Here is a 19,999-nt window from a genome sequence, read left to right as displayed (position 1 = left end):
AACTGTTTGCCTCAGTTTCCTCATCTGTAAAATGAACTGGAGAAGGAAATGGCAAATGATTCCAGTATCTCTGCCAAAAACAAACAAACAAACACCCCAAAGAGTTGAACTCAACTGGAATAACTGAACAACAACAACAACAACATTTAAAATCCTGCCTCTATTCTCTATTATCTATAAAGGAGAATAAGGTAAATCACTCATATCCTCCAAGTTTCAATTTCCTTCTGTGTAAATGGGGGCATTGTATTAAGTAATCTCTGTTGAGGATGACTTTGCAACCACCTGAAAATACCCTTTTCCTCAAGGCAGGACAATAGCACTGATTACTCTTAAATCAGGGAATGAGGATAGTACCGTTTCCAGAGCCAAGCTAGGAAATGCTCAAAATCTATGATCCTATGATGCAAAATTATATAATTTGAACATGGATATTTCATTTAAAATCACTTCCCCAGATATGTCTTAGACATGAGTCAACAACATGTCCTCCGAATCAAAGTTTCTTCATTTAAGAGAAATCAGGGGCTTATTCTTGGTCACAGAGCTGTGGTAAAGAAATAGTTTGTAAAGCCAAATGCTTTATGATTTTTTTTTTATTTTTCTCACCATTTTTGATAGAATTCAAATAGAAAATGTCCTATTGTTCTTTAATATTTGATGTTGGGTGAACTGTTACACAAGAGAATAAAATGGCTCTTTTTTTGTAATTTAATAAAAGTACTGGGATGGGAACTCAGCTTTTATATGTTCACTGAAAGAATTTTTGGGGACTGCTCCAATAGCAGATTGTATGACAACGTTGATAGGCACAGAATCTTGTCCCTATGTGACTTTTATTTTTTTCTCCTGCTAGGTCTCTATATTGGAATTTTTTTTTTAATTTCATGCAGTTTGAAGATGAGTATTCTGTATGGCAACATCCACTAAAAATATTGTTCTTAATTTTTTTATATATCAGTCTTAAGTCTGAACAGTTGGGGTGACATCTTTATCTGAGATGATGCTCCAATTTCAGTATACTTTATTTTTTTGAATTCTCAATAATATTTTGGGTCTATATTTGTATTATGGAGATTTATCATCTGTTAGTTTATGAAGGACAGAGAACTTCTAGTATATAATTTTGAACATAGACTCTGGCCTTTCGGCATAGTAGATAGGCTCTGAACTTTTGCAACCTGCAGTGACATGTCATAGTTTATTCCACTTTCTGCTATAATTGGCATTAATCAGTAAGAAAACTCATGAAAGATCATTTCTTTTGTAATTTCTGGTATCGGTTATCTCATTTCTAAATTATTATTAAACATAAGTTTGTTTTATAAGCAAAACCTTAGGATTTATGATCATTCATCCACAACCACTGAAACTTCTAGAGTTCCAGGTCTTATCAACTTTCCCTGCTGCAATCTAAGGATCACTGAGTCTCTCTGCCAGCTCTTCTGAAGCTGGACCCTCTTTTGTATCTCTTCCTATTTCTGATGTCCTTCTTTGTGAACAGGAATTGTTTTGCCTTTTCTATTTGTATCCTTAGAACTCAAAACCTACTTCACAGAATAAACCCTTTTTAGTCCATTTTTATTCATTCATTCTAAAGAAATCTCCTCATAGTTTATTTCATTCTTTGTGATTATATTCTCAGTTGTGCTATAGCACAATAACTGGCATGGACTAGGCACTTCATAAAAGCTTGTTGATTTTTGACCAATTCATTTACAATAATCATTTGATGTTTCTTTTTTTCTTATCAACACTGTCATTTTGAGTTCATGGGGGTGCACCCACTTACTGTTCTCTCAGAGCTTAACTCTTTCACAGGTTTCAAGGTCATAAGTTATAGATCAAGTAGTTTGGGCCATATTTGGCAAATCCAATGATGTATATCTATTGTCAACCATATCATTGTCAATGATGCCCATTTAAGAACAAAGAATAAAAGTAGACTATAGTAATTTGTTCTAGGCCCATTTCTATCTGAACTTAGATATAAGTTGAAAAGAAGAATAATTACTTGCATTTATAAGTACCTGACATTAATCAACTCATCTGAGTTAATTAGCAAGAGAAGTTGAGTAAGACAAACAAAAGAAGAGAAAAAGCCTGTGGGTATGGGACTGTCAGAGAATGTATTACCCAGGGGATACTAAATGAGCTATGATCACTCAACAAGAGTTGAAAGTTAAGATGAGATGTTTTGTTTTGTTTTGTTTTGTTTTGTTTTTTTTTTTTTACTTCCAGCATAGATGTAGAATGTTGTGTCTTCAAAGAGAAGTATTTGCTTTTCTGCCCTGGTCAGTACTCTGCACAGAAACTACCAAGTGTGCCTCATACTAATAAATGTAAAGAGGCTGGGGGAATGTCTCTGGATACCTCTAGTTTTCAAGAATGAAAAAAAAACTTGTTTTAAAAAACATGAGATTTTTAAATTTTCACTTAAGTCATAAATACTAAATGTATTTTAAAAGTGGAGCAGCTAGGTGGTGAAGAGTACAGAGCACCAGCTCAATAGTCAGGAGTACCCAAGTTCAAATCCAGCCTCTGGTACTTACTAGTTGTATGATCCTGGGCAAGACATTGAACTTCGATTGCCTCCAAAAAATAATAAAAAATAAAAGAAGTAGGCTTGTAATGTGAAAATATGGAGGAGGAAAGATTCTGAGGAATGAAGGAAACTCAACTTCTTTTATGAAATTTTACTATGAAAAAATATCACAGCAAAGTAGTGAAAGAAAAGATGAGCACTGAAGAACAGGGGCCAAAAACCAAAGGTAAACTTCTCCTTAAAGAAAATCAAATGTGAGCTTCTCCTTGAAGAGGAGAAAACCGGGTTCTTGAAGAAAGACATATCTATTGGTCTTCCATTGAATGACAAAGTAGATTTCTCAGATGAGAGATCTCACAGAAGAGGAAAATAGTTTGGTGACTTTCTACTCTTCAGAATACTAACTACAATGGAGTATTCTCTTGTTTCTGGAGCATGTATCAGAAAACCTTCCCAGATTTATTAAAATAAATTACTATGACCCACTGCTGATGACTCATGATCTGGTGCATGTGATGCTGCCAGAAGTGGACAACTGTAGACAGGATTATATTTTTGGGTGTGGATCAGACCAGATGTCATTGAACTCCATTTCATTTCTGAGATTCTTTACCCCTTGGACATGGGCACAGATTGGATCTGTTGTCTCCTCCACTAACTGTGGATGTCCCCAAGGCTCTTTCCTGGGCCTTTTTCTCTAGCCCTACTTTAAGCTCTCTCTTAGTAATTCTATCTCCCAAAAAATACAATTATCACCTCTGTACAGAGAACACTTCAATCTGTTTCCAGTCCTAGTCTTTCTCCTTTACTATAATCCTGCATCACTAATGACGTATGGGACATTTTAAACTAGAAATTCCACAGGCATCTCCAACCCAACAAATCCAAAACTGAACCCATTTCCCTCTTGAATACCTCTTCTCTTCCAAATTTCTCTATTACTGCTAAAGAGGACAGTGAATCAGTAGCATAACTCCGGTGCCGTCCTCCTCAGCCTCAATCACTCCCCAGGTGGGATCAGTTACCCACTTTGTCATTTCTGTTTTCACAACATGTCTCCCGTACCCTTCTGTCACACAGTCACTCCCTTAATCCTCGCCCTTATCACTTTATGCCTGAAATATTGAAGTAATCTTCCAGTCAGTGTTTCTGCCTTAGGTCTTTCGGCATTCCAATCTATACATCAGAGAACTGCCAGAAGGATTTTCCAAATGACCTTATTACTGCCAGGATCAAGCAAAAAAACTCCTCTGTTCAACACTGAAATTTCTTCACAACCTAGCCTCATTTTACTTTTCTGGCCTTCTCATCTACAGTATTCCCCTCCTCACACTAACACCACTATGCCCTCTTGCTAATTCTCATACAGGAGATTCCATTTCCCATCATCATGATTTTCCATTTCTGAAAACTGTAACTCTCTCTTTCTCTCTCTCTGTCTCTCTCTGTCTCTCTCTGTCTCTCTCTCTCTCTATCTATCTATCTATCTATCTATCTCTCCCCCGCCCTCCCTCTCTCCTTCTAACCTTTAGGATCCATTTAATTCGTTATTTCAAATACCATCTTCTGCATGCAGCCTTTCTTAGTCCCCCATTCAACTAAACCTAAATGCCTTACCCTTAAAATTGTGTTGTCTTTTTCAAGCTATCTTTCACTCACCTGATAATGATCTTGCTAAAACATGGTTCTGATCATGTTATAACCCTATTGAATAAAATGTTAGCTATCTAATACTTCCAGAACCAAATCTCAAACCTACCTGGCTTTTAAAGTGCTTCACAGCCTGGCCTCTTCTTCCCTTTTTAGTTTTCTTATCCATTACCTCTGCTCACACACACACATATACACTACCACCAACAACAACCACCCCATATACACTCTAATCCAATGATACTAGACTCCTTGCTGTCCCTCTCACAGAATACTTCATCCAAAGTGAACTGTGAATTTTCACTAGTTGTCCCACTTACCTGGGAATTTCTCCATCATCTTCATCACTGGGCTTTCCTGGCTTCCTTCAAATGCCAGTAGAAATCTTACCTTTTACAGAAGCTTTCCTTTTATTATTTTCAGCATTCTTCAGTCATTTCAGCTGTGTCTAACTCTTCTAGACCCCCTTTTAAGGCTTTCTTGGCAAAGATATTAGAGTGGTTTTCCTTTTCCTTCTCTAGCTCTTTTTACAGATGAGGAAATGGAAGTAAACAGGATTATGTGATTTGCCCAGGATAACACAACTAGTAACTGTCTGAATTAGATCTGAATTCACAAAAAATGAGTGTTTCTGATTCCAAATCCAATGAGCCATCTATCTGCCCCTTATCTCCAATATCTGTATCTATAGTTTCCTGGTATCTACTTCTTTACATGTTGTCATTTCCATTGGATTACAAACTCCTTAAAATCATAGTTTTTTGCCTTTCTTTATATCTCCAGAGCTTAGTATAATGCTTTATGGTAGGTGCTTAATAAATGCTTTTGGCCTTGACTTACCAATGCCTTGACTTCATATGTGTGTGAGTTGCCTCATCATTAGAATGTAAACTCTTTGAGGTAGGGATAATTTTATTTGCTGTTTAGATCCTTAGTACAATACTCGGGCACATAATAATTAACCCCATTATAATTTTTATCATTTCATTCACTTAATAAATATTTTAATTGAAATATTAAAATGAGTCACTTTGTTCTGCTAAGATTCCTACTCTATAAGATTATATAGTTGATTATATCTATTATTTTCTGCTTCTAGGATAAAGAATTTGAAAATGGTTCCGAGCTTTGAAAGGTCAAGAGAGTAAGTCAGCAGAGAGCCATCTACATCTAGAGAGAGGACTTTGGGGACCAACGACAACATAGTATTTTCATCTTTTTTGTGTTTACTCGCTTGTTTTTTTTTTTTCACTCATTTTTTTTTCTTTTTTGAACTGATTTTTTTCTTATGTAGCATGATAAATATGGACATATGTTTAGAAAAATTGCACATGTTTAACCTGTATTGGATTACTTGCTGCCCAGGAGAGGGGGGAAGTGCAAAGGGAGAGAGAGAAATAGGGAACATGCGGTTTTGCAAGGGTGAATGTTAAAAACTATCTTTATATGTATTTGGGGAAAGCTATTATGAAGAAATAAAAAATGAAAAAGACAGAGCAAGCCAGTAAAAATCTGAGAGAAGGGGTCGGTGTTGGAATTAGTTAGAAGAGGGATTTTAGAGAATAAAGTCTAGAACAGGTTGTGCAGTCCAGTCCAGCTGTAACAAAGATCAAGACTCACCAAACATTCATTCTCCCACATTTGAAAGCAAAATTGCTGAGAAGAATGTTATGTAGAAACTGAATCAAGTTTGAATCCACTCTCCCTAAGGACTGAATCAATAGTGGGGAGAATGTACCTCTAGATCTGGGGAGCAAGAGGAACATTTACTAAAATTTTACAATAAGTACCCGTTTTACAAAAACTAAAAGTAAAATGAAAATTTAAACCAAATGTTGCATTTGGACTATTTGATATCTAAGGTCCCTTCCAGTTTTAAAACCCTATATTCCAAAATTCTATATATTAATGTCCCTTCCCTGGTTCTCTTTCTCTCTTTTTGTCTCTCTGGACATCAAAGAAATATATTAGAACCTGGCTTATCAAATACATCTGTCCTCCAAACTGCCTCATCAGGGAAAGGACGCCATTTATTTCAGACACACACCTTTGGGCGGGATTCTGGGCATTCTGGACAAAGAAATTCTCAAATCTCTAACCCCAAAGTCCAGATTCTGTTTTCCAAACGATCGTCACATTTCCTGTTTCCGATTCCCACGTTGGTCCTTTGCCTTCATTATCGGCCCACGTCTGGAACAGGGACGCAGGAGCGAAGACGAGCCAGTGCTTGGGAATAAACAAGGGCATTTTTCTTAGGTTTGCACTTAAGCTCTGCACAGCCCCAGTCCCAGTGGCTGAGAGAAGTACAATAAAACGAATAAGCCACGCTTCCTGCAAAGTCTCTCTTTGGTGCTGACTCAGCAGCCATGCCATAAAACTTTACCATTAATACTACGTGGCCACAAGTCTATGACCAACAGCGGAGGGGGAGACTTGAAACGACAGACACTTCTGGACTTTCTCATAGAAACTGTGGCTGGAGGAAGGTCCCAAAGAGTAAAATTTAGAGTTAGGAAAGACTTCAGACATCATCTGTGCAGTGGAAAGAACATGGCATTGAGGATCAGAAAGACATACATCCTTATGTATAAAATAAGATTTTGCTAAATGATCTCTAAGACCCCTTTCAGCTCTAAGCATACACACACACACACAGACACACACACACACACACACACAGATTCACACACACTCACACACTCACACATACACATATACACACATTCACACATATACACTCACACACACACACACACACTCACATACTCCCACACATATACACACTCACACACACACACACACTCACACACTCAAACATACGCTCACACACACTCACACACTTACACATACACATATACACACATTCACACATTCACACACACACAAACACACACACATATACATACTTACTCCCACACATACACACACACACGCTCACACGCTCACACACTCACACACACACTCACATACTCCCACACATACACACACACTCACACACTCAAACATACACTCACACACTCACACACATACACACATTCACACATACACACTCACACACACACATATACATACTCACTCCCACACATACACACACACACACACTCTCACACACTCACATACATATATACACACATTCACACATACACACACACACTCATACACACACATATACACACTCACTCCCACACATATACACACACACGCTCACATGCTCACACACTCACACACACACACTCACATACTCCCACACATACACACACACACACACACACACACACACACACGGCATGCCTTGACTAGAATTCTCCTTTTCCTCCTCTAGAGCTAGGATAATACAGTGGCAAAGGCAAGAAAACTAAAATCAAATCTTGGCTCTGCTACTTGTTACCTGCATGGCCCCCAAACTATTTCACTTTGTGGGACTCAGTTTCTTTTCCTGAAAAATGTGGAAATTGTTCTCTCTTTCTAGGTAAACTGGTGATTCTATGATATTTTTAATCATCCCTCCCCTCTCACACTCAGAATTTTTACCAAATGGCTGATTTCTAGTTCCTTCCATCTCCAACCTCGGCATCTTTGCAGTCAACAGTCTCCATGTGAGCAGTGACCCCCTCTCACTCCATTTCTCAAGGCTCAGCTCATGTGCTACTTCCTACTACCCATAGGGCACTGAATGATCCTCCCAATGATGAGCACTGCCCCACCCCAAAAAAGGATTGACTTTGTTTCACTGTATTCCTTTTGCTCATTCTTCTTATTTCCCTCTACTATTTTATATTATGAAATCTTGTCTATTATTCCTGTACATGTTGTCCATCTTCTATCCAACTTGGATAGAACAGAAGCTCATTGAGCACAGAGCTTATTTAGTCATTGTCGTCTCATCCCTAGTGCCCAGCACAGAGTCCTGTGTAACACAGAATTCAGTAGCCACTTACTACATTTTTCTTCTTTTTCTTCTTGCTGCTGAGGCAATTGAGGTTAAGTGACTTACCCAGGATCACACAGCCAGGAAGTGTTAAACATCTGAGGTTAAATTTGAACTCAGGTCCTCCTGACTTCAGGGCTGGTGCTTTATCTACTACATCAAATGGCTGCCCCAACTTACTAAATTCTTAATGAAGACCCATTTAAGAGACTATTCCCACCCTTCCATGCTGCCTTCCTGGACCCTCATTTGATCTGTAATCACCCCTTACTTTAATCTGTTTGAACTATTCCTATACACGTCAGACTTTTTATGGCTGTTGTCTACACATCTCATGATCCTCAATTGGGGACAAGAAGTGTGATACTCCTGCAAAGGAAACAGAGGAGGAAGAAACAAGAAATCCCATCACCAAAACCCAGGATGGAGATCTGGAAGGGAAGGGTCACTTTGCCAAATGCTGATGAGAGATCTACAAGTGGGCAGCCTTTGGATTTAGCAATTTGAGATCACGGGTGGCCGTGCAGGGAGCAGTTTGACCTCTTCTCCCCCAGCCCTAAAATTGAGCTTCTGATTTCTTGGGCTCCTGAACCCTCTTAACTCTCCTCTATTAAATCCCTCTTTTCCAACATGATGTTATCTTCCTCCTGGCTTGCAGCCCCATCATCATGCATCACTCTATAATGGTATTTGAATGTGGATTAACTAGACAAACAGTCAAAAATAAGACCCTCCTTTGACCTAATATCCTCCAGTCCTAGCACTGAGATGGGAATCCTCCTCCCAACCCAACTTCCTGGATTCTTACTTCTGTATATTCAACTCACGGCAATTTGGAGGCATTTTGCAAATATATAAAAGCCAAAGAATGATGGAGTGTGAGTCCTGGAGAACACTGACTCTCCCTGCCAATGGGGGAAGCTCAGGCTCCCACGCCACCTTATTTATAACAAGGGTCTTCACCTTCCATCCTGCTGGTCCAGCAGTTTAAGTTCAATAAGCAATCTTTGCAAATACAGGCAAGTGAACTTGGTGAAGAGTGGGCCTCTCAGACTGTTCCTCACTGTGCTTCAGTGCGATCAATAACCAATCCAGATGACAAATTAATGTTAAATATAATTTGAAGAATGGTAAGAAAAACCGCGCTTGGGCGGGGATTAGTGGCGAAGAACTGCAAGGATCCTGCTGAGATGCAGTGATAACAGCGCTCAACATCAAACAAGATGGACTGCCGATCGGCCTCGGGATGATCAGTAATCGGGGTGCAGGAAATGGAGTTCTCATCTCTGCTGCTGAAATTGGACCAGTGAATCATAGCCATCGAGAGCTCGCCGGGAGCCACTCCAGAAGTCGATTGTGGCTGTTTTAATTTCAGCGAGGGACAACTTCTTGTGGGAGATTGCTTGAAAGTACAGAAGTTCCTACTGGCTTTTTAGGAGAAGCCCTCACAGATCTGTACACGGGGCATTAAAGTCATTTAAGCATTTTAATTGATAACTTAATGCAATAAGTGAGAAATAAAGGAGTGGGCGGAATAAATTGATTCCAATGGACAAACTATATTCTGTGGTTAGTCTTCATCTTCATTAAAATGCACAAGCTCATACACCTATTGACTCTCTTGTTCCTGGAGTCAAATGACTCTGTAGGGGAAAGTGAGGCTGATAACTTTGCTCCTTCTGTCTCACTTACATCCAGTTCTTACAAAAGTCAAGACACCACTCATGATGTCATTGGTTCTCTTTAAAAAAGAACAATAAACAACTTTCAGCATACAGAGCCCTGGGCAAAAGAGCACAAGACAGAGTCAGAAAGGATGAATTCGAATTCCAGATCATCTGCTTGTTTGCCACACAACTGAGCAAATCCCTTCTCCGCTCTCTAGGCCCTTAGACTAAAAGATCACTAAATTCGCTTTTTTATCTATTTTTATCCATTTTTTTTTAAAATCTATGAACAAGTCGGAAACTCTGGCTCCAATAAAATAAAATCCCACCTTTATGCTCTTGCTCTAGCTGTATCCCTGCCTGGAATGCTTCCCTCTTCCCCTCCACATCTTAGAATCCCTAGATTCCTCCCCCTAAACCCAAAATCTAATCTTCTGTGAAAGACCTTTCTTAGTTACTCCTTCCCCAACAGCTACAAGCTTCCTCCAACGTTACTCTGTAGTCATTTCAGTTGGGTCTAATTCTCCATGACTGTATTTGGGGTTTTCTTGGCAAAGACACTGGCTAAGACACTTAGAAGCATGATCAGGAGTCTCGGGTTCAAGTTTCTCCTCCCTGTGAAGCTCTATGAGCTTAAGGTGATAACCTAACTTCTTGGTCTGTAAAATGGGAGTACGGACAATAATTCTCCCAACGGCTGCAGCATATCTGTTTCTCCTGATTCAAACCAATTAATGCCTACTGGGAATAATTTGTTTCAAGCAACAGTTAATGTACTTGTAACACCAAGGTTATGTTATGAGTAATAATTAATCTATAACACCATAAAGAATAATGAAAAATTGATTTAATAAGTATCCTGAGGGTGTCCTTGCATTGCAGCAATGTTTGCTATCATGCATTGATTACGAACGCTTTACAAAATTTATTCATTCAAATAAGAAGTATCAGCTCCATGCTTTGCTAGGTGATCTTAAAGAATAATAACTAACATCAATAGCCACAGTTTGCAACACTCTTAAATACAATAACCTCAAAACTACCAATAATTTTTTTATATTTCTTTTTTATGAAGAAAAAACAAATTATAAGTTCTGCTTTTTAAAAATATATTTGTTTACGTAATTAATTAGGTTTTTTTTAAACTGATTTTTTGCTATATAAAAATATTATTCCCTGCTTTTAAAAAGATCCAAGGAATTGTTCCTTTGCTTTATGGGAGGGTTGTTTTGTCGTATTGAGGCCATTGGGGGTTCAATGACTTGCCCAGGGTCACATAGCTAGACCTAGTAAGTGTCTGGCTTTGAGTTCAAATCCTCCTAAATTCAGCGTCAGAGCTCTATGCACTGAACCATCTAGCTGCCCCCTGTTCCTTTGTTTTTAATGGTACAGGGATAGAAAAGAGGCTAATTGCATTATTTGAAGGCAGGAAATCAACCAAGCAGTTGTGTTTTTCCTTTTTCATAGAAGCTCAAACCCACACGTCATGGTACAAAGACCTTCCCTTTTAACATCCTCATAAGCTGTTGTTTTTTTTTTTTTTTCCTCTTTTCTATTTAAGGAAACAGACCTAGAAAGCAGAAGAGATTTCTAGCATCATACAACCAGTAGGAGGCAGCATTTGGACTCCTCCTCCAAACCTGTTTCTGTTGCACACTATTCTGTTTAGAACCCACTATTCTCTTCCTCCACAGACAGAGAAAATCGTGTATGCAAAAACTACCAAAGAAAGAAAAGAAATGAATGAATCTAAAGTTCCTGATGCCTCTTGCCCAAATTAATTTTTGCTATAATCTCCTAACTAGTCTTTCTTTTGACCAACCCACTCATCCCATAAACTTCATAATGCACTTCTCAGATCATATCTCTGCTCTACAACTTTCAGTAGCTCCCTATTGCCAATAGAATGGCGTTCGACCTTCCTAACCTGACATTCAAGGCTATTTACAATCTGTTATCAGCTTGCCCTACTCCTACGACTACCACATGCTTTACAGTCTGGTAAGCCTTGAGATTCTTAATAAATATTGGCTAATTTTATTATTATTAAGCTTTTTAAGGGAAAGGAACCATGTTATTAATCTAAATTTCTTTCCTCATAGCATCATAGATTTAGAAATAGAAAAGACATCTGAAATCATATAATGAAACCCCTTCTTTGCCATTAAGGAAATAATAATCACAAATCAATGGACTTACCTAAGATTCTGAGCTAGCTGTATAGTCCATCAGTCAAAAAGCATTTATGTTAAGTGATGAGTACTCAAAAACCAATATGAAACAATCCTGCCCACAAAGAACTTCAGTTCTAATGGGGGAGACAATATATCCCCATGGGTGGGTATGCATAATACAGAACAAAAGAGTAGGAGGCCATTTTGAAAGAGAGCATGTTGGGAGCTAGGGAACCAGAACAGACTTCATGCAAAAAGCGAGCCAGCAAAGTCTTGAAAACAACCAGTACTTTCAAGAGGAGGAGGTAGGGAGGGCGGACCTTCCAATATAGGAAAACTGGCCATCTGAAAACAAGGAGGCAGAAGAGGACATGATGAGACTGGGAAACAGCCAAGAGACCAGTATTACCAAAATGTCAATCATGATGGGGAATTAGAGGTAATTAGGCTGAAATGGCAGGTGGAAACCACATTTAAGAGAACTTTAGAGACTGTCATTCTCACCAAAAGCCCTTTTCTTTCCCTCCTTTGAAATCCGGGTGGCTGAGTTTGGCTTTTCTGTTCAATTATCTGAGAGCTCCCTTGGGATCTGGAGACAGGTAAATGGCTCCTGTCCTTCTCACAGCCCTGCCATTTTTCAGAAGGCTTAAGGCTCTGTTGAGGAGCCAGTATATAGAGGGCCAAGCCCCCTCCAGATTCTCCCAGGATGCTTTGTGTTGATGCCACTGGCTTTGTTCTTTCAAACATGCTCCAGGTGGGAGAGATGACAAATTGCCTTTCAGTGGTGGCCAGCAGCAGCAGGGGAGGGGAGGGTCTGATGAGCATCGGAAACAGCTGGACTGTGTGGATTCTGAGCTATCTGTGGATGGACTGGACTGAGAGAAAGGGTGAATGTAGGGAAGAGAGACAAGAGAGCACTTGCCTGGCAGAGCTCCCTGGATGAGAATGAGAGGAGCCTCATTCCTCTTTACACCTTCTCTTAGTCCAGCCAACACACAAGGAAGCACTTACAAAAATAACTCATTATGCAATTATAATGACCAAGTCTGGCCCCAAAGAAGGGATATGGCAATGTAGTTTTTAAAGGTGGGAAATTGTGGATGTGGAACACGGAATAGATGACCTGACTTGGTTCATAGATTGGTTAGTGTTCCAGAATTGATTTTTTTTCTCATTTCTTTTTTTTTTAGTTTTTGTAACAAAGGATGGCTCCCTGAATGGGAAAGGGGAGGGCTATATTAGGAAATGAAGAAATAAAATAAGTCAATACTTTTAAGAGGAAAAATATATGAAAGAAAGAAAGACAAAATCTGCCTTGCAAAAAAAAATTAGATTTAGAGATGGAAGCAACATTCTCATTTTATAGATGAGGAACCTGAGACCCAGAGATGTTAAACGTCTCACCCAGAGCTGGTCAGTCATTAAAAATTTATTAGATGTTTATCATGTGTCATGCACTGTGCTAAGCGCTGGGATACCAAAAGAAAAGGGGGGGATACAAATATAATCCCTGCTGAGATCCCACCAATATCAAATGTCGGAGGCAGGATTTAAAACTGGAGTTTCCCAAGTCCAGCTTCTCTCCTCACTTCAATTTATAAAATACTTTTCTTTCCACAATCCTGCAAGGGGTTTGGAAAAAGGTTTATTATCTCCATTTTTACAGAGAAGTAAACTGAGGCTCAGAGAAATTAAGTGACTTACCTTGGTCACACTGCTAGTGTCAGAGCTGGTATTCATTTGGACAGCCTTCTCAGCAGTCTGCACCAACCTCATTGTCGTTGCCTTATGGGAAGACAAAGTAAGCAGATGGAGGAGGGTGCCAACAAGTCCGCACCCCTACCCCCACGTACTTTGAACCAAAGTAATTAATTTGAGTTAAACATTGCTTTACCTTTGGTGCCTCTTACAAAATGTAGATGCATCAAGAGAAGGATAAAAATATTAAGTCCCCAGTTCCCTCACAGGATAATAACTTGGGATAAGATTAAAGAGTTAAAATCAGCAAGGGTCTAACTAATCTTACTCATGTTTTACAGAGGAATAAACTGAGGACCCAGAAAATGAAAATGACCTCTCCAATCCAAGACTCTTCCCATGACAAATATACCAATCTTCAGTACTCTGAATGTGTACATTATTATATGTTCTATAGTAGCAGTTAAAGAGGACCCAGCAGTTAGGGAAATCCTAATTTGGATTTCAAATTAGAAAAATATGATTTTAAATTTACCTTTAGAAATATACTAGCTAGGTGATCCTAGGCAAGTCCTTTAAGAGCTACTTGCCTCAGTTTCCTTATCTGTAAAATAGAGATGTTTTACAGAGATCTGTAAAATAGAGATGTTCCTACTTCCCACAGTTGTTGTGAGAATCAAATGATTATTTTTTATGGATTGCTTTGCCAACCTCCCAGTGATATATAAATGCTAGCTGTGAATTTATTTTTACTGTAGAAAAGCAGTAAACTCTTCTGAGATAGTCATGTGCATAGGATTAGGCTTGAAATCAGTAAAGACTATCTCAGATGCTTATTAGCTGTGGGATCCTGAACTGGTCATTTAATTTCTATTACCCTCAGTTTCCTCACCTGTAAAAATGAGAATAATAGTACCTATTTTATAAAGGTACTGTGAAGATTGAATGAGATAACATTCATAAAATGCTGTCTAAATACTAGCTATCATTGTGAGAGTGGGATGACAATGTCATCCAACAAGCATTTATCAAATGCCTATTAAATATTAGGCACTGTACAAGCCACTTAAACAACAAAGATTCAAAACAAACAGTCCCTGTCATTAAGGACCATATTATATTTCATCAAGAGATGCAACATTTATAAATAAACAAACAAACGAATGAATGAATGAATGAATGAATAACAAATAAATAACGGGAAAAGACAAGGAGTCAGAAAACCTGGCTTCAAGTCTGAGCATTGCCTCAAATTAGCCATGCGACCATGAGCAAACAACTGAACTTATAAAACCAGAGTCTCTCCATCTGTAAAATGTGGGGGATTAGCTGTTCTCATAGCTAAGTAGTCTCATAGATGCCTTCCAACTCCAATAGAGAAAGATTCTATAGCAGTATTCAGAAACAAAGATAAAATCAGGAGCCCTGGATTTAAATACTGGTTCTATACTGTGTGACCGTAAGCAAGTAAATTTATGTAACTGAGCCTCAGTTTCTTAATCTGTAAATCATGGAAGAAAATTCTTGAACTCTATATCTTTCAGACATATACACCTCTTGTGTGTATATGTGTATGTGTTGAGGAAATCAGGAAGGATAATTTAGGAAGAAATTTCTCCTACTTCATAGCTTTCTCCTAGGCCCAATAGAATAATGTTCCTTTCAAGAAAACTTGGGTTCAAATCCTGCCTCATACAATTCGGACCTTATACAATCCTTACCTTACAAATCACTTAATCTCAATATGGTTGGTTTGGTTTGTTGGTTGTTCATTCTTTAAGGGAACCAACTATCTAAGAAACATCACTATCTCAGAGTCAAATTACAATGTATCTGACTTAATCTACCCTAGAATTCATCTACCAAATCTGGACCTTGTGGAAGAGGGTTCTTATATTTGGGCTGGGTTCATGAGTACAGGGAATACCTATTGCAGCACTCCCAAATGGCCAGGGAGTCCTACAAGTGAACCACTACCATTAATTTACCTTTCCAGAAAGTAGCATTGATACAGGGGACAAAATGGACTGGGCTGCAGAAGAGTTTTGAGACACAGATACACTCCCTGAGCTTTGATTTATTAAATTTGAAAAATGGAATTATGATAATTTGCCTCAGCCACATTCCTAGACTGAGATGCTCAGTAAAAAATACAACACAAAATTAAGTGTATAGGATTACTAAGGAAAAAAGTGATAGTGAAATAAAGAAATAATATGTTTTGCCATTAAGGGAATTCTCATTCAAGGATCCTTTGAAATACAAGGGGTCCATGACTTCCAGGTTAAGGTTTTATGGTCATTTTCAGCCATGATATTCCATGTTCTATGTTTCCTCTAAATTCTAATATTCTATGTTTTATCATTCACTACGTCTAGCACATAGATTAATATTCATAAAAATAATTATATTATAGAGTCTTAAGGTTTTCAATGCGTTGCCCTGTTATCTCATTTGATGCAATGAGAGGTAAATACTATTGTTATTATTCCCATTTTACAGATGAGGAAAACTAGGTCCAAGAATTTAAATGACACAGGCTCACACAGCTAGGCAGTTATCTGAGACAGGATTCAAAATAAAATCTTCTTGACACTGAGTACTAGGCAGCCACTGTGCCACCCAGCTGCCTAGTAAATAAATGCTCAATAAATTCTTATTGATTGATTTCATACCCACTGTTCTTTCCACTTCTATCATTCTATTTCTACATGATGTGAGGACTGTAGTTCAGCTGTTCCATATTCTAAGGTCCCTTTCAATTCCAACGTTCTTTGTTCTGGCATTCCTTCTAGCTAGCACGTTCTCGGTTCTAAAGATTCTCCCAGCTGTGATGTTGCCATGTTCTAAGGTCTCTTTAAACTCTCACATTCCATATTCAAAAGCCCTTTGAATCATGGACACTCCATGTCTAACTAAAGTCCCTTCTTGATCTCTTATTGGAAGTTGGAAAAGTTCTTTAAAATGTTGGAATCTTCATGAGATAAAATGGGATCCTCATGGATGCCCTGAATTTCAGGGAATCTTTGAATAAGGATGGGAAAATATTACTTTTTTTGTCAGTATAATGGTGTCTTTTCTAATCCTATACATTTAATTTTATGCTACATTTTTTGGCATCTCAGTCCATGAGTGGACCTGAGGTAAGTTATATTAGTCCCAGTTTTCAGCATCTCAGCCTTGACATTCTCTATTCTTAAAACAAGAAGATGTAAAGAATGTTTTTATTTTCTTGAACTCACAAGAATCAAAACCCTCTTTCAACATTCCTTCATGAGAGGGTCAAGAATTTCCATCCAAGAGTAAGGGAATAGGAATAGGACTCTCTTCCGGAACTGGGAAACGGTGGCTGTCCCAAACCTTGGGGCGCTCCCACCTTCCTTCTGCTATGGGTAAGGCACCGATGTAACCCTGACACGGCATATAATGGAAGGGCTCCATTCAATAAAGGAAATCAGCTGCCTGACTCCTTTTAAGACAAATGATGTTATTACATCCTAATTGTATAAGCCCTTGTCGTTTATGCTTACAGCAGTACGGGGATGTGTAGTTCACATGCCCCGCTATAATTACAGCCCCATTATAATTTTGCAGTTAGCTGCGATGAGCTCTCACTCTGGTCAGGAAAACATGCCAATTTTGTGGGGGATTGAAGTCTGCCTAATTTTAGCAAATTGAGAGCCACACAAAAGAAAAGAGATAAATACTATGTTGTTATTTTTCATTAGAGAATTGCTATATTAAGAGACTGTGATCCAGCTGTGTTTGTTTAAATAAAAGTACGATTTGAATACCTCCTACAGCTATGTTCCTGCCAATGAATAAAAGATAAAATGCGGCTCTTGCTGGATGGGAGTCTCAGAGTTCTAGCTGACTTGGAGATTTATTGTTTAACATAAGGTGGTGGAAAGAGTGGAGAGCGGACCACACGCAGGGCTCCTTTGTGTATTGTTTCAAGCCATCCCACTAATAGATTTCTTCCACCAAGGCTCCCAGCAATTCAACTGCGCTCAAATGCTCCACTTAACTGTGAAAAAAATCATAATAAAGTGGCAATTACATCTAAATGGCAAGTGGAACCCAGATCCACACCATGAGGAATGTAAACTGGAGCAAAGACCATTCTAGTGGCGACACTGTATGTCAGCGTCATTACGATAATGAAATTAAGCTTCGTTTATATCCTCCAAAGGAACCCTTTAACTTATCCTCAAGACTTCATCATTCACAAGATCCCCCAGCAGGACAATGTCACGGGAGGGTATTTATCAGCTCGAGAGGGATTCATAAGTGCCATGTCTTATTGAGATGATAAGCAAGGTGAGATTTCAGATTGATTGAAAAGGTTTGGAGATGGAACGAGGAGCTTTGGGGTTCTTGGGGAATTCCATGAAAACAGGGACGATTTGATTTATGATATTTCTATCTCCAGCATCTAGCACAGTATCTGGCAGATAGTAGGCAGTTAATGAATAGTTTTTGATTCGTTTATTCTATGACCAGCAATCACTTGTTAACTAAGATTCAGCTGGTGTAATAAGGACAATGATCTCTAATTTGCCTCTCCTGGCTCGCACTACTGCTAAGAGGCTTGTAGGTTCACTGATTCAGAACTGAAAAACTTGTAGGATCTTAAAAACATATATTTATAGTTAGAAGTCAAAGACCATCTGAACCAGGGGTTGTCAAGCTTTGTTGTGCCATAGACCTCTTTGGCAGTGTTTGAAGAATCCCACAGACCCTTTAATAGAATAAAATTTTCCAAAACAACAAAAACAAAAATACTAGATTACATAGAAAACCAATTATGTTAAAATATAGTTATCAGCGTATGTATTTTCCACTCTAAATGTTTTTCATTTGGAAGCATGAGTGTGAGAAGAGCTCCCTAAGTTTCACCAGTCTGATTGGTCAAGAGAGGACCCCAAAATGTGGAAAAACCAGTAGTCACTAAAGGATCTGTAAAGTATTGTCTAACTTTCTCTGTATAATCTTAGGATCCTTCCACTCTTAAACCAGTGTTCCTACAATGTAGCATCACAGAATGCTTTGATCAAGGCAAGGCAAAATCAAACTTTTTATCCCTTTTTCACATATAAAGAAATTGAGTTTGAGTTGAAGTGGATTGTTCATGGTCATAAAATCAATTCAGGAAGGAAGGGAGGGAGGAGGATGAGAAAGAAGAAGAAAAGAAGGAGAAGAAAAAGAAAAGAATGGGAGGAAGAATAGGAATAGAGGAGGGGAATGAAGAGGAAGAAGAGGAGGAGGAGGAGGAAAAGAAGAAGGAGGAGGAGGAGGTGGAAGAGGAAGAGGAGAAGGAGGAGATGGAAGAGGAAGAGAAGAAGGTGGAGAGGGAGAGGGAGAAAGAGGAGGAGGAGGAAGAGGAAGTGGAGGAGGAGGAGGAGGAGGAGGAAGAGAAGGAAGAAGAAAAAGGAGAAGAAGAGAACAAGAACAAGATGAACAACAAGAAGAACAAGAAGAAGAAGAACAAAAAGAAGAACAACAAGAAAGCTGCCACACTGCCACACACTGGGTCAAAAGGCCCGGAAGTCGCCGGCTCTGTCCACCATACTACTCATAAAATCGGAAGATCCCGCATCTCAGTGGCTTTCTCGAACAGATCCCAGCGTGGCTACCTCATCTCCGCGTCCCAGCGCCCTTCCCTTTCTGGAAAAGGCCAACATGTGGGATGGGGCTGCCAAGGCCCGGGGAGGCCCCGAGTGCCGCAGCGGCGGGCCCAGCTGCCGGGTTTGCTGCCCGCCGCGTCGGGCGCATCAGTATTCCGGCCGCCTCTGCAGCGTGCTCACTTGTAATCCCACGACCAAGCACGTAATTCTAAAGAGCTGATGTGTTGCTGCTGATTTAGCTTCGGCCAAGTGATGGGAGGGGTGGCTGCCTGCCAGGATCCGTTGACTGTGGCGGGGTCTAGAATGTCACAGGGACCGGCTTGTACTGTCTGAGTCAATTTAAATAACTGAAATGCCTCGAGTTAAAAATCTATTCCAACAGTAACCTTTCCGGTCAGCTTCCAAGTCCATGTTTTTCCTAAGTTTATGGCGTGGGGACCCGAAGTACTTTGTAAACTCGCTGTGAAGTCCTCGGGGGGACGTGATTAGGAGCAGGAGCGGCCTGGCCTGGAGGAAGCGAGAGCATGCTCTCCTTCCACCCATCCGTGCTGATTATTATTGGTGTTGGCTACAATAATAAACCTCGTTACAACAGCATGTTCGGCACTCGGCAGACATGGTTCCTATCAAGCGAGGGATGCCGATATCCTTCTAGTAGAAAAAACAGATGATTTGGGGTTCCTCGGGAAGCTTTGGGTAGTGGAGGTAGA

At 39.3% G+C, this 19,999-nt stretch overlaps 1 long non-coding RNA gene across 1 annotated transcript; it reads right to left on the bottom strand.

Moving 5' to 3' along the window:
- Window positions 1–13,385: 13,385 nt before the first annotated feature.
- On the bottom strand, window positions 13,386–19,623 carry LOC127560533 (uncharacterized). The gene is made up of 3 exons (XR_007953350.1): window positions 19,470–19,623; window positions 13,669–13,749; window positions 13,386–13,586 (listed from the first exon to the last, which is right to left on the bottom strand). It is a non-coding gene; the product is annotated as an uncharacterized LOC127560533 (long non-coding RNA).
- Window positions 19,624–19,999: the final 376 nt, after the last annotated feature.

This window comes from Antechinus flavipes, chromosome 4 (assembly GCF_016432865.1).
Source record: "Antechinus flavipes isolate AdamAnt ecotype Samford, QLD, Australia chromosome 4, AdamAnt_v2, whole genome shotgun sequence".
NCBI classification, from domain to species: Eukaryota; Metazoa; Chordata; class Mammalia; order Dasyuromorphia; family Dasyuridae; genus Antechinus; species Antechinus flavipes.
The sequence above is the reverse complement of the archived record's forward strand: the minus strand, read 5'-3'. Positions and strand labels throughout refer to the sequence as shown.